Below are 18,600 nucleotides of genomic sequence, written 5' to 3' on the forward strand. Positions count from 1 at the left end.
TGGCACTGAGGCATTGTGAAGAATGGCACTGACGCAGTCTGAAACACTGCACTGTCACAGTGTGAAACATGGCACGGAACAGTGTGAAACATGGCACTGTCACAGTGTGAAACATGGCACTGACGCAGTGTGGAACGTGGCAATGAGGCAGTGTGGAACATGGCACTGAGGCAGTCTGAAACATGGAGCCAAGGCAGTGTTCAACAGCACTGAGAGAGTGTGAAACATGGCACTGAGGCAGTGTGAAACATGGCACTGACGCAGTGTGAAACATGGCACTGAGGCAGTGTGGAATATTGCTCTGAGGCAGAGTGAAACATGGCGCCAAGGCAGTGTTCAAAAGCACTGAGAGAGTATGAAACATGGCACTGAGGCAGACTGAAACATGGCAATAAGGCACTGTTGAATAGTACTAAGACAGTGTGAAACATGGCACTGAGACTGCGTGGAACAGCACTGAGATTCTGTGATACACGGCACTGATGCAGTGTGAAGCATGGCACTGATGCAGTGTGAAACATGGCACAGACACAGTGTGAAACATGGCACAGACTCAGTGTAAAACATGGCGATGATGCAGTGTGAAACATGGCACTGAGGCTGCGTGGAACAGCACTGAGATTCTGTGATACACGGCACTGATGCAGTGTGAAGCATGGCACTGATGCAGTGTGAAACATGGCACTGACGCAGTGTGAAACATGGCACTGACACAGAGTGAAACATGGCACTGCGGCAGTGTGAAACATGGCACTGACGCAGTGTGAAACACGGCACTGAGGCAGTGTAAAACCTGGCACTGGAGCAAGGTGAAACACGGCAATGAGGCAGTGTTAAACGTGGCACTGAGGCAGAGAGAAATGTGGCAATGAGGGATGGTGTATCATGGCACTGACGTCGTGTTAAACATGCAATGAGGCAGGGTGAAAAATGGTATTGACGCAAGGTGAAAAAAGACACTGAGGCCGTGTGAAACATGGCACTACGTCTGTGTGAAACATGGCACAGACACAGTGTGAAACATGGCACTGACGCAGTGTGAAACATGGCACTGAGGCAGAGTGAAACATGGCACAGACACATTGTGAAACATGGCACTGACGCAGTGTGAAACATGGCACTGAGGCAGAGTGAAACATGGCACAGACACATTGTGAAACATGGCACTGACGGAGTGTGATACATGGCACTGAGGCAGTGTGATACATGGCACTGAGGCAGTGTAAAACCTGGCACTGAGGCAGCGAGAAATGTGGCAATGAGGGATGGTGAAACATGGCGCTGATGTCGCGTGAAACATGGCAATGACGCAGTGTGAAGCATGGGACTGACGCAGTGTGAAACATGGCAATGAGGCCGTGTGAAACATGGCACTGACGCAGTGTGAAACATGTCACTAAGGCTGTGTGAAACATGGCTCTGGGGCAGTGTGAAACATGGCACTGAGGCAGTGTCAAACATGGCACTGACGCAGTGTGGAACGTGGCAATGAGGCAGTGTGGAACATGGCACTGAGGCAGTGTGAAATATGGCATTGGTGCAGTGAGAAACATGGCACTGAGGCTTTGTGAAACACGGCACTGGGGCAGTGTGAAACACGGAACTGACACAGTGTGAAACATAGCACTGATGGAGTGCGAAACATGGCACTGAGGCATTGTGAAGAATGGCACTGACGCAGTCTGAAACACTGCACTGTCACAGTGTGAAACATGGCACTGCACAGTGTGAAACATGGTACTGGGGAAGTGTGGAACACGGCATTGACGCAGTGTGGAACATGGCAATGAGGCAGTGTGGAACACGGCACTGAGGCAGTGGGGAACACGGAACTGACACAGTGTGAAACATGGCACTGAGGCAGTGTGGAACATGGCAATGAGGCAGTGTGGAACACGGCACTGAGGCAGTGTGAAACACGGCACTGAGGCAGTGAGAAATGTGGCAATGAGGGATGGTGAAACATGGCGCTGATGTCGTGTGAAACATGGCAATGACGCAGTGTGAAACATGGGACTGACGCAGTGTGAAACATGGCAATGAGGCAGTGTGAAACATGGTACTGACGCAGTGTGAAAAAAGGCACTGAGACAGTGTGAAACACGGGATTGAGGCAGTGTGAAGCATGGCACTGACGCAGTGTGAAACATGTCACTAAGTCTGTGTGAAACATGGCTCTGGGGCAGTGTGAAACATGGCACTGACGCAGTGTGGAACATGGCACTGAGGCAGTGTGAAACATGGCACTGACACAGTGTGAAACATGGCATTTAGGCAGTGTGAAACACAGCACTGACGGAGAGTGAAACATGGCACTGAGACAGTGTGAAACACAGCACTGACGGAGTGTGAAACATGGCACTGACGCAGTGTGAAACATGGCACTGAGACAGTGTGAAACATGGCACTGAGGCAGTGTGAAACATGGCACTGACACAGTGTGAAACATGGCATTTAGGCAGTGTGAAACACAGCACTGACGGAGAGTGAAACATGGCACTGAGGCAGTGTGAAACACAGCGCTGACGGAGTGTGAAACATGGCACTGACGCAGTGTGAAACATGGCACTGAGACAGTGTGAAACATGGCACTGAGGCATTGTGAAGAATGGCACTGACGCAATCTGAAACACTGCACAGTCACAGTGTGAAACATAGCACTGCACAGTGTGAAACATGGTACTGGGGCAGTGTGGAACACGGCATTGACGCAGTGTGGAACATGGCAATGAGGCAGTGTGGAACACGGCACTGAGGCAGAGTGAAACACGGCACTGACACAGTGTCAAACATGGCACTGACGCAGTGTGGAACGTGGCAATGAGGCAGTGTGGAACATGGCACTGAGGCAGTGTGGAACATGGCAATGAGGAAGTGTGGATCATGGCACTGAGGCAGTGTGGAACACAGCACTGAGGCAGACTGAAACACGGCACTGACACAGTGTGAAACATGACACTGAGGCAGTGTGGAACATGGCAATGAGGCAGTGTGGAACATGGCAATGAGGCAGTGTGGAACATGGCACTGACGCAGTGTGAAACATGTCACTAAGGCTGTGTGAAACATGGCTATGGGGCAGTGTCAAACATGGCATGACGCAGAGTGAAACATGTCACTAAGGCTGTGTGAAACACGGCACTGAGGCAGTGTGAAACACAGCACTGAGGCAGTGTGAAACATGGCACTGAGACAGTGTGAAACATGGCTCTGAGGCAGTGTGAAACATGGCACTGAGGCAGTGTGAAACATGGCACTGGGACAGTGTGAAACATGGCACTGAGGCGGAGTGAAGCATGGCACTGAAGCAGTATGAAACATGGCACTGACGGAGTGTGAAGCATGGCACTGAGGCAGTGTGATACATGGCACTGAGGCAGTGTAAAACCTGGCACTGGAGCAAGGTGAAACACGGCACTGAGGCAGTGTTAAACATGGCACTGAGGCAGTGTGGAACATGGCAATGAGGCAGTGTGGAACATGGCACTGAGGCAGGGTGAAATATGGCATTGGTGCAGTCTGAAACATGGCACTGAGACATTGTGAAACATGGCACTGACACAGTGTGAAAAAAGGCACTGAGACAGTGTGAAACATGGCTCTGGGGCAGTGTGAAACATGGCACTGACGCAGTGTGAAACATGTCACTAAGGCAGTGTGGAACATGGCACTGAGGCAGTGTGAAAAAAGGCACTGAGGCAGTGTGAAACACGGCACTGAGGCACTGTGAAAAAAGGCACTGAGACAGTGTGAAACATGGCTCTGGGGCAGTGTGAAACATGGCACTGACGCAGTGTGAAACATGTCACTAAGGCAGTGTGAAACATGATTCTGGGGCAGTGTGAAACATGGCACTGAGGCAGTGTGAAACATGGCACTGAGACAGTGTGAAACATGGCTCTGAGGCAGTGTGAAACATGTCACTAAGGCAGTGAGAAACATGGCACTGAGGCAGTGTGAAACGTGGCACTGACGCAGTGTGAAACGTGGCACTGAGGCAGTGTGGAACATGGCACTGAGGCAGTGTGAAACATGGCACTGAGGCAGTGTGAAACGTGGCACTGACGCAGTGTGCAACATGGCACTGAGGCAGTGTGAAACATGGCACTGAGGCAGTGTGGAACATGGCACTGACGCAGTGTGGAACATGGCACTGAGGCAGTGTGAAACATGGCACTGAGACAGTGTGAAACATGGCACTGAGGCAGTGTGAAACGTGGCACTGACGCAGTGTGGAACATGGCACTAGGGCAGTGTGAAACATGGCACTGAGGCAGTGTGAAACGTGGCACTGACGCAGTGTGGAACACGGCACTGAGGCAGTGTGAAACATGGCACTGAGGCAGTGTGAAACATGGCACTGAGGCAGTGTGAAACATGGCACTGAGGCAGTGTGGAACATGGCACTGAGGCAGTGTGGAACATGGCACTGAGGCAGTGTGAAACATGGCACTGAGGCAGTGTGGAACATGGCACTGAGGCAGTGTGAAACATGGCACTGAGGCAGTGTGGAACATGGCACTGAGGCATTGTGAAACATGGCACTGACAAAGGGTGAAACATGGCACTGACGCAACGTGAAACATGGCACTGAGGCAGTGTGAAACATGGCACTGAGGCAGTGTAAAACCTGGCACTGAGGTAAAGTGAAACACGGCACTGAGGCAGTGTTAAATGTGGCACTGAGGCAGTGAGAAATGTGGCAATGAGGGATGGTGAAACATGGCGCTGATGTCGCGTGAAACATGGCAATGAGGCAGTGTGAAACATGGTACTGACGCAGTGTGAAAAAAGGCACTGAGACAGTGTGAAACATGGCACTGAGGCAGTGTGAAACATGTCACTAACGCTGTGTGAAACATGGCACTGACGCAGTGTGAAAAAAGGCACTGAGACAGTGTGAAACATGGCACTGAGGCAGTGTGAAACATGGCACTGACGCAGTGTGGAACATGGCAATGAGGCAGTGTGAAACATGGCACTGACACAGTGTGGAACATGGCACTGACACAGTGTGGAACATGGCAATGAGGCAGTGTGGAACATGGCAATGAGGCAGTGTGAAATATGGCATTGGAGCAGTGTAAAACATGGCACTGACAAAGGGTGAAACATGGCACTGACGCACTGTGAAGCATGGCACTGAGGCAGTCTGAAACATGGCACTGAGGCAGTGTAAAACCTGGCACCGCGGCAAGGTGAAACACGGCACTGAGGCAGTGTTAAACGTGGCACTGAGGCAGTGCGAAATGTGGCAATGAAGGATGGTGAAACATGGCACTCACGTCGTGTGAAACATGGCAATGAGGCAGTGTGAAACATGGCACTGACACAACGAGAAACATGGCACTGAGGCAGGGTGAAACATGGCACTGAGAGAGTGTGAAACATGGCACTGAGGCAGTGTGAAAAATGGCACTGACAGGGGGAAACATGGCACTGACACACTGTGAAGCATGGCACTGAGGCAGTGTGGAACACGGCACTGAGGCAGTGTGAAACATGGCACTGAGGCAGTGTAAAACCTGGCACTGGGGCAAAGTGAAACACAGCACTGAGGCAGTGTTAAACGTGGCACTGAGGCAGTGAGAAATGTGGCAATGAGGAATGGTGAAACATGGCGCTGATGTCGTGTGAAACATGGCAATGACGCAGTGTGAAGCATGGGACTGACGCAGTGTGAAACATGGCACTGACACAGTGTGAAACATGGCAATGAGGCAGTGTGAAACATGGTACTGACGCAGTGTGAAACATGGCACTGACGCAGTGTGAAACATGTCACTAAGGCTGTGTGAAACATGGCTCTGGGGCAGTGTGAAACATGGCACTGAGGCAGTGTCAAACATGGCACTGACGCAGTGTGGAACATGGCAATGAGGCAGTGTGGAACATGGCACTGAGGCAGTGTGAAATATGGCATTGGTGCAGTGTGAAACATGGCACTGAGGCATTGTGAAACACGGCACTGGGGCAGTGTGAAACACGGAACTGACACAGTGTGAAACATAGCACTGATGGAGTGCGAAACATGGCACTGAGGCATTGTGAAGAATGGCACTGACGCAGTCTGAAACACTGCACAGTCACAGTGTGAAACATAGCACTGCACAGTGTGAAACATGGTACTGGGGCAGTGTGGAACACGGCATTGACGCAGTGTGGAACATGGCAATGAGGCAGTGTGGAACACAGCACTGAGGCAGAGTGAAACACGGCACTGACACAGTGTCAAACATGGCACTGACGCAGTGTGGAACGTGGCAATGAGGCAGTGTGGAACATGGCAATGAGGAAGTGTGGATCATGGCACTGAGGCAGTGTGGAACACAGCACTGAGGCAGACTGAAACACGGCACTGACACAGTGTGAAACATGACACTGAGGCAGTGTGGAACATGGCAATGAGGCAGTGTGGAACATGGCAATGAGGCAGTGTGGAACATGGCACTGACGCAGTGTGAAACATGTCACTAAGGCTGTGTGAAACATGGCTCTGGGGCAGTGTGAAACATGGCATGACGCAGTGTGAAACATGTCACTAAGGCTGTGTGAAACACGGCACTGAGGCAGTGTGAAACACAGCACTGAGGCGGTGTGAAACATGGCACTGAGACAGTGTGAAACATGGCTCTGAGGCAGTGTGAAACATGGCACTGAGGCAGTGTGAAACATGGCACTGAAGCAGTGTGAAAAATCGCACTGACACAGTGTGAAACATGGCACTGAGGCAGTGTGAAACATGGCACTGAGGCAGTGTGAAAAATCGCACTGACACAGTGTGAAACATGGCACTGAGGCAGTGTGAAACATGGCACTGAGGCAGTGTGAAACGTGCCACTGACGCAGTGTGGAACATGGCACTGAGACAGTGTGAAACATGTCACTGAGACAGTGTGAAACATGGCACTGAGGCAGTGTGAAAAGTGGCACTGACGCAGTGTGGAACATGGCACTGAGGCAGTGTGAAACATGGCACTGAGGCAGTGTGAAACATGGCACTGGGACAGTGTGAAACATGGCACTGAGGCGGAGTGAAGCATGGCACTGAAGCAGTATGAAACATGGCACTGACGGAGTGTGAAGCATGGCACTGAGGCAGTGTGATACATGGCACTGAGGCAGTGTAAAACCTGGCACTGGAGCAAGGTGAAACACGGCACTGAGGCAGTGTTAAACATGGCACTGAGGCAGTGTGGAACATGGCAATGAGGCAGTGTGGAACATGGCACTGAGGCAGGGTGAAATATGGCATTGGTGCAGTCTGAAACATGGCACTGAGACATTGTGAAACATGGCACTGACACAGTGTGAAAAAAGGCACTGAGACAGTGTGAAACATGGCTCTGGGGCAGTGTGAAACATGGCACTGACGCAGTGTGAAACATGTCACTAAGGCAGTGTGGAACATGGCACTGAGGCAGTGTGAAAAAAGGCACTGAGGCAGTGTGAAACACGGCACTGAGGCACTGTGAAAAAAGGCACTGAGACAGTGTGAAACATGGCTCTGGGGCAGTGTGAAACATGGCACTGACGCAGTGTGAAACATGTCACTAAGGCAGTGTGAAACATGATTCTGGGGCAGTGTGAAACATGGCACTGAGGCAGTGTGAAACATGGCACTGAGACAGTGTGAAACATGGCTCTGAGGCAGTGTGAAACATGTCACTAAGGCAGTGAGAAACATGGCACTGAGGCAGTGTGAAACGTGGCACTGACGCAGTGTGAAACGTGGCACTGAGGCAGTGTGGAACATGGCACTGAGGCAGTGTGGAACATGGCACTGAGGCAGTGTGGAACATGGCACTGAGGCAGTGTAAAACATAGCACTGAGGCAGTGTGAAACATGGCACTGAGGCAGTGTGGAACATGGCACTGAGGCAGTGTGGAACACAGGCAATGAGGCAGTGTGGAACACGGCACTGAGGCAGAGTGAAACACGGCACTGACACAGTGTGAAACATGGCACTGAGGCAGTGTGAAAAAAGGCACTGAGACAGTGTGAAACATGGCACTGAGGCAGTGTGAAACATGGCACTGACGCAGTGTGGAACATGGCAATGAGGCAGTGTGGAACATGGCACTGAGGCAGTGTGAAATATGGCATTTGTGCAGTGTGAAACATGGCACTGAGGCAGTGTGGAACATGGCAATGAGGCAGTGTGGAAAATCGCACTGACACAGTGTGAAACATGGCACTGAGACAGTGTGAAACATGGCTCTCAGGCAGTGTGAAACATGGCACTGGCGCAGTGTGAAACATGGCACTGAGGCAGAGTGAAACATGGCACAGACACATTGTGAAACATGGCACTGAGGCAGTGTGATACATGGCACTGAGGCAGTGTAAAACCTGGCACTGAGGCAGCGAGAAATGTGGCAATGAGGGATGGTGAAACATGGCGCTGATGTCGCGTGAAACATGGCAATGACGCAGTGTGAAGCATGGGACTGACGCAGTGTGAAACATGGCAATGAGGCCGTGTGAAACATGGCACTGACGCAGTGTGAAACATGTCACTAAGGCTGTGTGAAACATGGCTCTGGGGCAGTGTGAAACATGGCACTGAGGCAGTGTCAAACATGGCACTAACGCAGTGTGGAACGTGGCAATGAGGCAGTGTGGAACATGGCACTGATGCAGTTTGGAACATGGCACTGAGTCAGTGTGGAACATGGCACTGCCACAGAGTGAAACATGGTATTGATGCAGCGTGAAACATGACACAGAGGCAGTGTGGAACATGGTATTGATGCAGTGTGAAGCATGGCGCTGAGGCAGTGTGAAACATGGCATTGAGGCAGTGTGAAACATGGCACTGAGGCAGTGTGAAACATGTCACTGAGGCAGTGTCGAACATGGCACTGGCGCAAGGTGGAACATGGTACAGAGGCAGTGTGAAAAGTGGTACCGGCGCAGTGTGGAACATGGCACTGAGGCAGTGTGGAAAATGGCACTCAGGCAGTGTGAAGCATGGCACTGAGAAGTGTGGAGCATGGCACTAAGGCAGTGTTAAAGATGGCACTGAGGGACTGTGAAACATGGCACTGAGACAGTGTGAAACATGGCACTGACAAAGTGTAAAACATGGCACTGAGGCAGTGTGGAACATGGCACTGAATAGTGTGAAAAACGGCACTGATGCAGTGTGAAACATGGCACAGACACAGTGCGAAACATGGCACTGACACAGTGTGAAACACAGCACTGACGGAGTGCGAAACATGGCACTGAGGCATTGTGAAGAATGGCACTGACGCAGTCTGAAACACTGCACTGTCACAGTGTGAAACATGGCACGGAACAGTGTGAAACATGGCACTGTCACAGTGTGAAACATGGCACTGACGCAGTGTGGAACGTGGCAATGAGGCAGTGTGGAACATGGCACTGAGGCAGTCTGAAACATGGAGCCAAGGCAGTGTTCAACAGCACTGAGAGAGTGTGAAACATGGCACTGAGGCAGTGTGAAACATGGCACTGACGCAGTGTGAAACATGGCACTGAGGCAGTGTGGAATATTGCTCTGAGGCAAAGTGAAACATGGCGCCAAGGCAGTGTTCAACAGCACTGAGAGAGTATGAAACATGGCACTGAGGCAGACTGAAACATGGCAATAAGGCACTGTTGAATAGTACTAAGACAGTGTGAAACATGGCACTGAGACTGCGTGGAACAGCACTGAGATTCTGTGATACACGGCACTGATGCAGTGTGAAGCATGGCACTGATGCAGTGTGAAACATGGCACAGACACAGTGTGAAACATGGCACAGACTCAGTGTAAAACATGGCGATGATGCAGTGTGAAACATGGCACTGAGGCTGCGTGGAACAGCACTGAGATTCTGTGATACACGGCACTGATGCAGTGTGAAGCATGGCACTGATGCAGTGTGAAACATGGCACTGACGCAGTGTGAAACATGGCACTGACACAGAGTGAAACATGGCACTGCGGCAGTGTGAAACATGGCACTGACGCAGTGTGAAACACGGCACTGAGGCAGTGTAAAACCTGGCACTGGAGCAAGGTGAAACACGGCAATGAGGCAGTGTTAAACGTGGCACTGAGGCAGAGAGAAATGTGGCAATGAGGGATGGTGTATCATGGCACTGACGTCGTGTTAAACATGCAATGAGGCAGGGTGAAAAATGGTATTGACGCAAGGTGAAAAAAGACACTGAGGCCGTGTGAAACATGGCACTACGTCTGTGTGAAACATGGCACAGACACAGTGTGAAACATGGCACTGACGCAGTGTGAAACATGGCACTGAGGCAGAGTGAAACATGGCACAGACACATTGTGAAACATGGCACTGACGCAGTGTGAAACATGGCACTGAGGCAGAGTGAAACATGGCACAGACACATTGTGAAACATGGCACTGACGGAGTGTGATACATGGCACTGAGGCAGTGTGATACATGGCACTGAGGCAGTGTAAAACCTGGCACTGAGGCAGCGAGAAATGTGGCAATGAGGGATGGTGAAACATGGCGCTGATGTCGCGTGAAACATGGCAATGACGCAGTGTGAAGCATGGGACTGACGCAGTGTGAAACATGGCAATGAGGCCGTGTGAAACATGGCACTGACGCAGTGTGAAACATGTCACTAAGGCTGTGTGAAACATGGCTCTGGGGCAGTGTGAAACATGGCACTGAGGCAGTGTCAAACATGGCACTGACGCAGTGTGGAACGTGGCAATGAGGCAGTGTGGAACATGGCACTGAGGCAGTGTGAAATATGGCATTGGTGCAGTGAGAAACATGGCACTGAGGCTTTGTGAAACACGGCACTGGGGCAGTGTGAAACACGGAACTGACACAGTGTGAAACATAGCACTGATGGAGTGCGAAACATGGCACTGAGGCATTGTGAAGAATGGCACTGACGCAGTCTGAAACACTGCACTGTCACAGTGTGAAACATGGCACTGCACAGTGTGAAACATGGTACTGGGGAAGTGTGGAACACGGCATTGACGCAGTGTGGAACATGGCAATGAGGCAGTGTGGAACACGGCACTGAGGCAGTGGGGAACACGGAACTGACACAGTGTGAAACATGGCACTGAGGCAGTGTGGAACATGGCAATGAGGCAGTGTGGAACACGGCACTGAGGCAGTGTGAAACACGGCACTGAGGCAGTGAGAAATGTGGCAATGAGGGATGGTGAAACATGGCGCTGATGTCGTGTGAAACATGGCAATGACGCAGTGTGAAACATGGGACTGACGCAGTGTGAAACATGGCAATGAGGCAGTGTGAAACATGGTACTGACGCAGTGTGAAAAAAGGCACTGAGACAGTGTGAAACACGGGATTGAGGCAGTGTGAAGCATGGCACTGACGCAGTGTGAAACATGTCACTAAGTCTGTGTGAAACATGGCTCTGGGGCAGTGTGAAACATGGCACTGACGCAGTGTGGAACATGGCACTGAGGCAGTGTGAAACATGGCACTGAGACAGTGTGAAACATGGCACTGAGGCAGTGTGAAACGTGGCACTGACGCAGTGTGGAACATGGCACTAGGGCAGTGTGAAACATGGCACTGAGGCAGTGTGAAACGTGGCACTGACGCAGTGTGGAACACGGCACTGAGGCAGTGTGAAACATGGCACTGAGGCAGTGTGAAACATGGCACTGAGGCAGTGTGGAACATGGCACTGACGCAGTGTGGAACACGGCACTGAGGCAGTGTGGAACATGGCACTGAGGCAGTGTGAAACATGGCACTGAGGCAGTGTGGAACATGGCACTGAGGCAGTGTGAAACATGGCACTGAGGCAGTGTGGAACATGGCACTGAGGCATTGTGAGACATGGCACTGACAAAGGGTGAAACATGGCACTGACGCAACGTGAAACATGGCACTGAGGCAGTGTGAAACATGGCACTGAGGCAGTGTAAAACCTGGCACTGAGGTAAAGTGAAACACGGCACTGAGGCAGTGTTAAATGTGGCACTGAGGCAGTGAGAAATGTGGCAATGAGGGATGGTGAAACATGGCGCTGATGTCGCGTCAAACATGGCAATGAAGCAGTGTGAAACATGGTACTGACGCAGTGTGAAAAAAGGCACTGAGACAGTGTGAAACATGGCACTGAGGCAGTGTGAAACATGTCACTAACGCTGTGTGAAACATGGCACTGAGGCAGTGTGAAAAAAGGCACTGAGACAGTGTGAAACATGGCACTGAGGCAGTGTGAAACATGGCAATGAGGCAGTGTGGATCATGGCACTGAGGCAGTGTGAAATATGGCATTGGTGCAGTGTGAAACATGGCACTGAAGCAGTGTGGAACACGGCAATGAGGCAGTGTGGAACATGGCACTGAGGCTGTGTGAAACATGGCTCTGGGGCAGTGTGGAGCACGGCACTGAGGCAGTGTGAAACATAGCACTGAGACAGTGTGAAACATGGCTCTCAGGCAGTGTGAAACATGGCACTGAGGCAGTATGGAAAATCGCACTGACACAGTGTGAAACGTGGCACTGACGCAGTGTGGAACATGGCACTGAGGCAGTGTGAAAACACAGCACTAACGCAGTGTGAAACATTGCACTGGCGCAGTGTGGAACATGGCACTGAGGCAGTGTGGAACATGGCACTGAGGCAGTGTGAAACATGGCACTGACACAGTGTGAAACATGGCACTGACACAGTGTGAAGCGTGGCACTGAGGCAGTGTGAAGCGTGGCACTGAGGATGTGTGAAACATGGCACTGGCGCAATGTAGAACATGGCACTGAGTCAGTGTGGAACATGGCACAGAGGCAGTGTGAAACATGGCACTGAGGCAGTGTGGAACACGGCACTGAGGCAGAGTGAAATATGGCACTGAGGCAGAGTGAAACATGGCACTGAGGCAGCGTGAAACATGGCACTGATGCAGTGTGAAACACGGCACTGAGGCAGTGTGAAACTTGGCACTGAGGCAGTGTGAAGCACGGCAATGATGCAGTGTGAAAAATGGCACAAAGGCAGGGTGGAACATGGCACTGAGACAGTGTGAAACATGGCACTGAGACAGTGTGAAACACAGCACTGACGGAGTGTGAAACATGGCACTGACGCAGTGTGAAACATGGCACTGAGACAGTGTGAAACATGGCGCTGAGGCAGTGTGGAACACGGCACTGAGGCAGAGTGAAATATGGCACTGAGGCAGAGTGAAACATGGCACTGAGGCAGCGTGAAACATGGCACTGATGCAGTGTGAAACACGGCACTGAGGCAGGGTGAAATATGGCACTGAGGCAGAGTGAAACATGGCACTGAGGCAGCGTGAAACATGGCACTGATGCAGTGTGAAACATGGCGCTGAGGCAGTGTGAAACATGGCGCTGAGGCAGTGTGAAACATGGCACTGAGGCAGTGTGGAACACGGCACTGAGGCAGAGTGAAATATGGCACTGAGGCAGAGTGAAACATGGCACTGAGGCAGCGTGAAACATGGCACTGATGCAGTGTGAAACACGGCACTGAGGCAGTGTGAGAAATGGCACAAAGGCAGGGTGGAACATGGCACTGAGACAGTGTGAAACATGGCACTGAGACAGTGTGAAACATTGCACTGAGGCAGTGTGAAACATGGCACTGACGCAGTGTGGAACATGGCACTGAGGCAGTGTGAAACATGGCACTGAAGCAGTGTGAAACGTGGCACGGACACAGTGTGGAACATGGCACTGAGGCGGTGTGAAAACACATTACTAACGCAGTGTGAAACATTGCACTGGCGCAGTGTGGAACATGGCACTGAGGCAGTGTGGAACATGGCACTGAGGCAGTGTGAAACATGGCACTGACACAGTGTGAAACATGGCACTGACACAGTGTGAAGCGTGGCACTGAGGCAGTGTGAAGCGTGGCACTGAGGATGTGTGAAACATGGCACTGGCGCAATGTAGAACATGGCACTGAGTCAGTGTGGAACATGGCACAGAGGCAGTGTGAAACATGGCACTGAGGCAGTGTGGAACACGGCACTGAGGCAGAGTGAAATATGGCACTGAGGCAGAGTGAAACATGGCACTGAGGCAGCGTGAAACATGGCACTGATGCAGTGTGAAACATGGCACTGAGGCAGTGTGAAACATGGCACTGAGGCAGTGTGAAGCACGGCAATGATGCAGTGTGAAAAATGGCACAAAGGCAGGGTGGAACATGGCACTGAGACAGTGTGAAACATGGCACTGAGACAGTGTGAAACACAGCACTGACGGAGTGTGAAACATGGCACTGACGCAGTGTGAAACATGGCACTGAGACAGTGTGAAACATGGCGCTGAGGCAGTGTGGAACACGGCACTGAGGCAGAGTGAAATATGGCACTGAGGCAGAGTGAAACATGGCACTGAGGCAGCGTGAAACATGGCACTGATGCAGTGTGAAACACGGCACTGAGGCAGGGTGAAATATGGCACTGAGGCAGAGTGAAACATGGCACTGAGGCAGCGTGAAACATGGCACTGATGCAGTGTGAAACATGGCGCTGAGGCAGTGTGAAACATGGCGCTGAGGCAGTGTGAAACATGGCACTGAGGCAGTGTGGAACACGGCACTGAGGCAGAGTGAAATATGGCACTGAGGCAGAGTGAAACATGGCACTGAGGCAGCGTGAAACATGGCACTGATGCAGTGTGAAACACGGCACTGAGGCAGTGTGAAAAATGGCACAAAGGCAGGGTGGAACATGGCACTGAGACAGTGTGAAACATGGCACTGAGACAGTGTGAAACATTGCACTGAGGCAGTGTGAAACATGGCACTGACGCAGTGTGGAACATGGCACTGAGGCAGTGTGAAACATGGCACTGAAGCAGTGTGAAACGTGGCACGGACACAGTGTGGAACATGGCACTGAGGCGGTGTGAAAACACATTACTAACGCAGTGTGAAACATTGCACTGGCGCAGTGTGGAACATGGCACTGAGGCAGTGTGGAACATGGCACTGAGGCAGTGTGAAACATGGCACTGACACAGTGTGAAACATGGCACTGACACAGTGTGAAGCGTGGCACTGAGGCAGTGTGAAGCGTGGCACTGAGGATGTGTGAAACACGGCAATGATGCAGTGTGAAAAATGGCACAAAGGCAGGGTGGAACATGGCACTGAGACAGTGTGAAACATGGCACTGAGACAGTGTGAAACACAGCACTGACGGAGTGTGAAACATGGCACTGACGCAGTGTGAAACATGGCACTGAGACAGTGTGAAACATGGCACTGAGGCAGTGTGAAACATGGCACTGACACAGTGTGAAACATGGCATTTAGGCAGTGTGAAACACAGCACTGACGGAGAGTGAAACATGGCACTGAGGCAGTGTGAAACACAGCGCTGACGGAGTGTGAAACATGGCACTGACGCAGTGTGAAACATGGCACTGAGACAGTGTGAAACATGGCACTGAGGCATTGTGAAGAATGGCACTGACGCAGTCTGAAACACTGCACAGTCACAGTGTGAAACATAGCACTGCACAGTGTGAAACATGGTACTGGGGCAGTGTGGAACACGGCATTGACGCAGTGTGGAACATGGCAATGAGGCAGTGTGGAACACGGCACTGAGGCAGAGTGAAACACGGCACTGACACAGTGTCAAACATGGCACTGACGCAGTGTGGAACGTGGCAATGAGGCAGTGTGGAACATGGCACTGAGGCAGTGTGGAACATGGCAATGAGGAAGTGTGGATCATGGCACTGAGGCAGTGTGGAACACAGCACTGAGGCAGACTGAAACACGGCACTGACACAGTGTGAAACATGACACTGAGGCAGTGTGGAACATGGCAATGAGGCAGTGTGGAACATGGCAATGAGGCAGTGTGGAACTTGGCACTGACGCAGTGTGAAACATGTCACTAAGGCTGTGTGAAACATGGCTATGGGGCAGTGTCAAACATGGCATGACGCAGAGTGAAACATGTCACTAAGGCTGTGTGAAACACGGCACTGAGGCAGTGTGAAACACAGCACTGAGGCGGTGTGAAACATGGCACTGAGACAGTGTGAAACATGGCTCTGAGGCAGTGTGAAACATGGCACTGAGGCAGTGTGAAACATGGCACTGGGACAGTGTGAAACATGGCACTGAGGCGGAGTGAAGCATGGCACTGAAGCAGTATGAAACATGGCACTGACGGAGTGTGAAGCATGGCACTGAGGCAGTGTGATACATGGCACTGAGGCAGTGTAAAACCTGGCACTGGAGCAAGGTGAAACACGGCACTGAGGCAGTGTTAAACATGGCACTGAGGCAGTGTGGAACATGGCAATGAGGCAGTGTGGAACATGGCACTGAGGCAGGGTGAAATATGGCATTGGTGCAGTCTGAAACATGGCACTGAGACATTGTGAAACATGGCACTGACACAGTGTGAAAAAAGGCACTGAGACAGTGTGAAACATGGCTCTGGGGCAGTGTGAAACATGGCACTGACGCAGTGTGAAACATGTCACTAAGGCAGTGTGGAACATGGCACTGAGGCAGTGTGAAAAAAGGCACTGAGGCAGTGTGAAACACGGCACTGAGGCACTGTGAAAAAAGGCACTGAGACAGTGTGAAACATGGCTCTGGGGCAGTGTGAAACATGGCACTGACGCAGTGTGAAACATGTCACTAAGGCAGTGTGAAACATGATTCTGGGGCAGTGTGAAACATGGCACTGAGGCAGTGTGAAACATGGCACTGAGACAGTGTGAAACATGGCTCTGAGGCAGTGTGAAACATGTCACTAAGGCAGTGAGAAACATGGCACTGAGGCAGTGTGAAACGTGGCACTGACGCAGTGTGAAACGTGGCACTGAGGCAGTGTGGAACATGGCACTGAGGCAGTGTGAAACATGGCACTGAGGCAGTGTGAAACGTGGCACTGACGCAGTGTGCAACATGGCACTGAGGCAGTGTGAAACATGGCACTGAGGCAGTGTGGAACATGGCACTGACGCAGTGTGGAACATGGCACTGAGGCAGTGTGAAACATGGCACTGAGACAGTGTGAAACATGGCACTGAGGCAGTGTGAAACGTGGCACTGACGCAGTGTGGAACATGGCACTAGGGCAGTGTGAAACATGGCACTGAGGCAGTGTGAAACGTGGCACTGACGCAGTGTGGAACACGGCACTGAGGCAGTGTGAAACATGGCACTGAGGCAGTGTGAAACATGGCACTGAGGCAGTGTGAAACATGGCACTGAGGCAGTGTGGAACATGGCACTGAGGCAGTGTGGAACATGGCACTGAGGCAGTGTGAAACATGGCACTGAGGCAGTGTGGAACATGGCACTGAGGCAGTGTGAAACATGGCACTGAGGCAGTGTGGAACATGGCACTGAGGCATTGTGAAACATGGCACTGACAAAGGGTGAAACATGGCACTGACGCAACGTGAAACATGGCACTGAGGCAGTGTGAAACATGGCACTGAGGCAGTGTAAAACCTGGCACTGAGGTAAAGTGAAACACGGCACTGAGGCAGTGTTAAATGTGGCACTGAGGCAGTGAGAAATGTGGCAATGAGGGATGGTGAAACATGGCGCTGATGTCGCGTGAAACATGGCAATGAGGCAGTGTGAAACATGGTACTGACGCAGTGTGAAAAAAGGCACTGAGACAGTGTGAAACATGGCACTGAGGCAGTGTGAAACATGTCACTAACGCTGTGTGAAACATGGCACTGACGCAGTGTGAAAAAAGGCACTGAGACAGTGTGAAACATGGCACTGAGGCAGTGTGAAACATGGCACTGACGCAGTGTGGAACATGGCAATGAGGCAGTGTGAAACATGGCACTGACACAGTGTGGAACATGGCACTGACACAGTGTGGAACATGGCAATGAGGCAGTGTGGAACATGGCAATGAGGCAGTGTGAAATATGGCATTGGAGCAGTGTAAAACATGGCACTGACAAAGGGTGAAACATGGCACTGACGCACTGTGAAGCATGGCACTGAGGCAGTCTGAAACATGGCACTGAGGCAGTGTAAAACCTGGCACCGCGGCAAGCTGAAACACGGCACTGAGGCAGTGTTAAACGTGGCACTGAGGCAGTGCGAAATGTGGCAATGAAGGATGGTGAAACATGGCACTCACGTCGTGTGAAACATGGCAATGAGGCAGTGTGAAACATGGCACTGACACAACGAGAAACATGGCACTGAGGCAGGGTGAAACATGGCACTGAGAGAGTGTGAAACATGGCACTGAGGCAGTGTGAAAAATGGCACTGACAGGGGGAAACATGGCACTGACACACTGTGAAGCATGGCACTGAGGCAGTGTGGAACACGGCACTGAGGCAGTGTGAAACATGGCACTGAGGCAGTGTAAAACCTGGCACTGGGGCAAAGTGAAACACAGCACTGAGGCAGTGTTAAACGTGGCACTGAGGCAGTGAGAAATGTGGCAATGAGGAATGGTGAAACATGGCGCTGATGTCGTGTGAAACATGGCAATGACGCAGTGTGAAGCATGGGACTGACGCAGTGTGAAACATGGCACTGACACAGTGTGAAACATGGCAATGAGGCAGTGTGAAACATGGTACTGACGCAGTGTGAAACATGGC

The sequence above is a fragment of the Cetorhinus maximus genome, chromosome 6 (genome assembly GCF_964194155.1).
Source record: "Cetorhinus maximus chromosome 6, sCetMax3.hap1.1, whole genome shotgun sequence".
NCBI classification, from domain to species: Eukaryota; Metazoa; Chordata; class Chondrichthyes; order Lamniformes; family Cetorhinidae; genus Cetorhinus; species Cetorhinus maximus.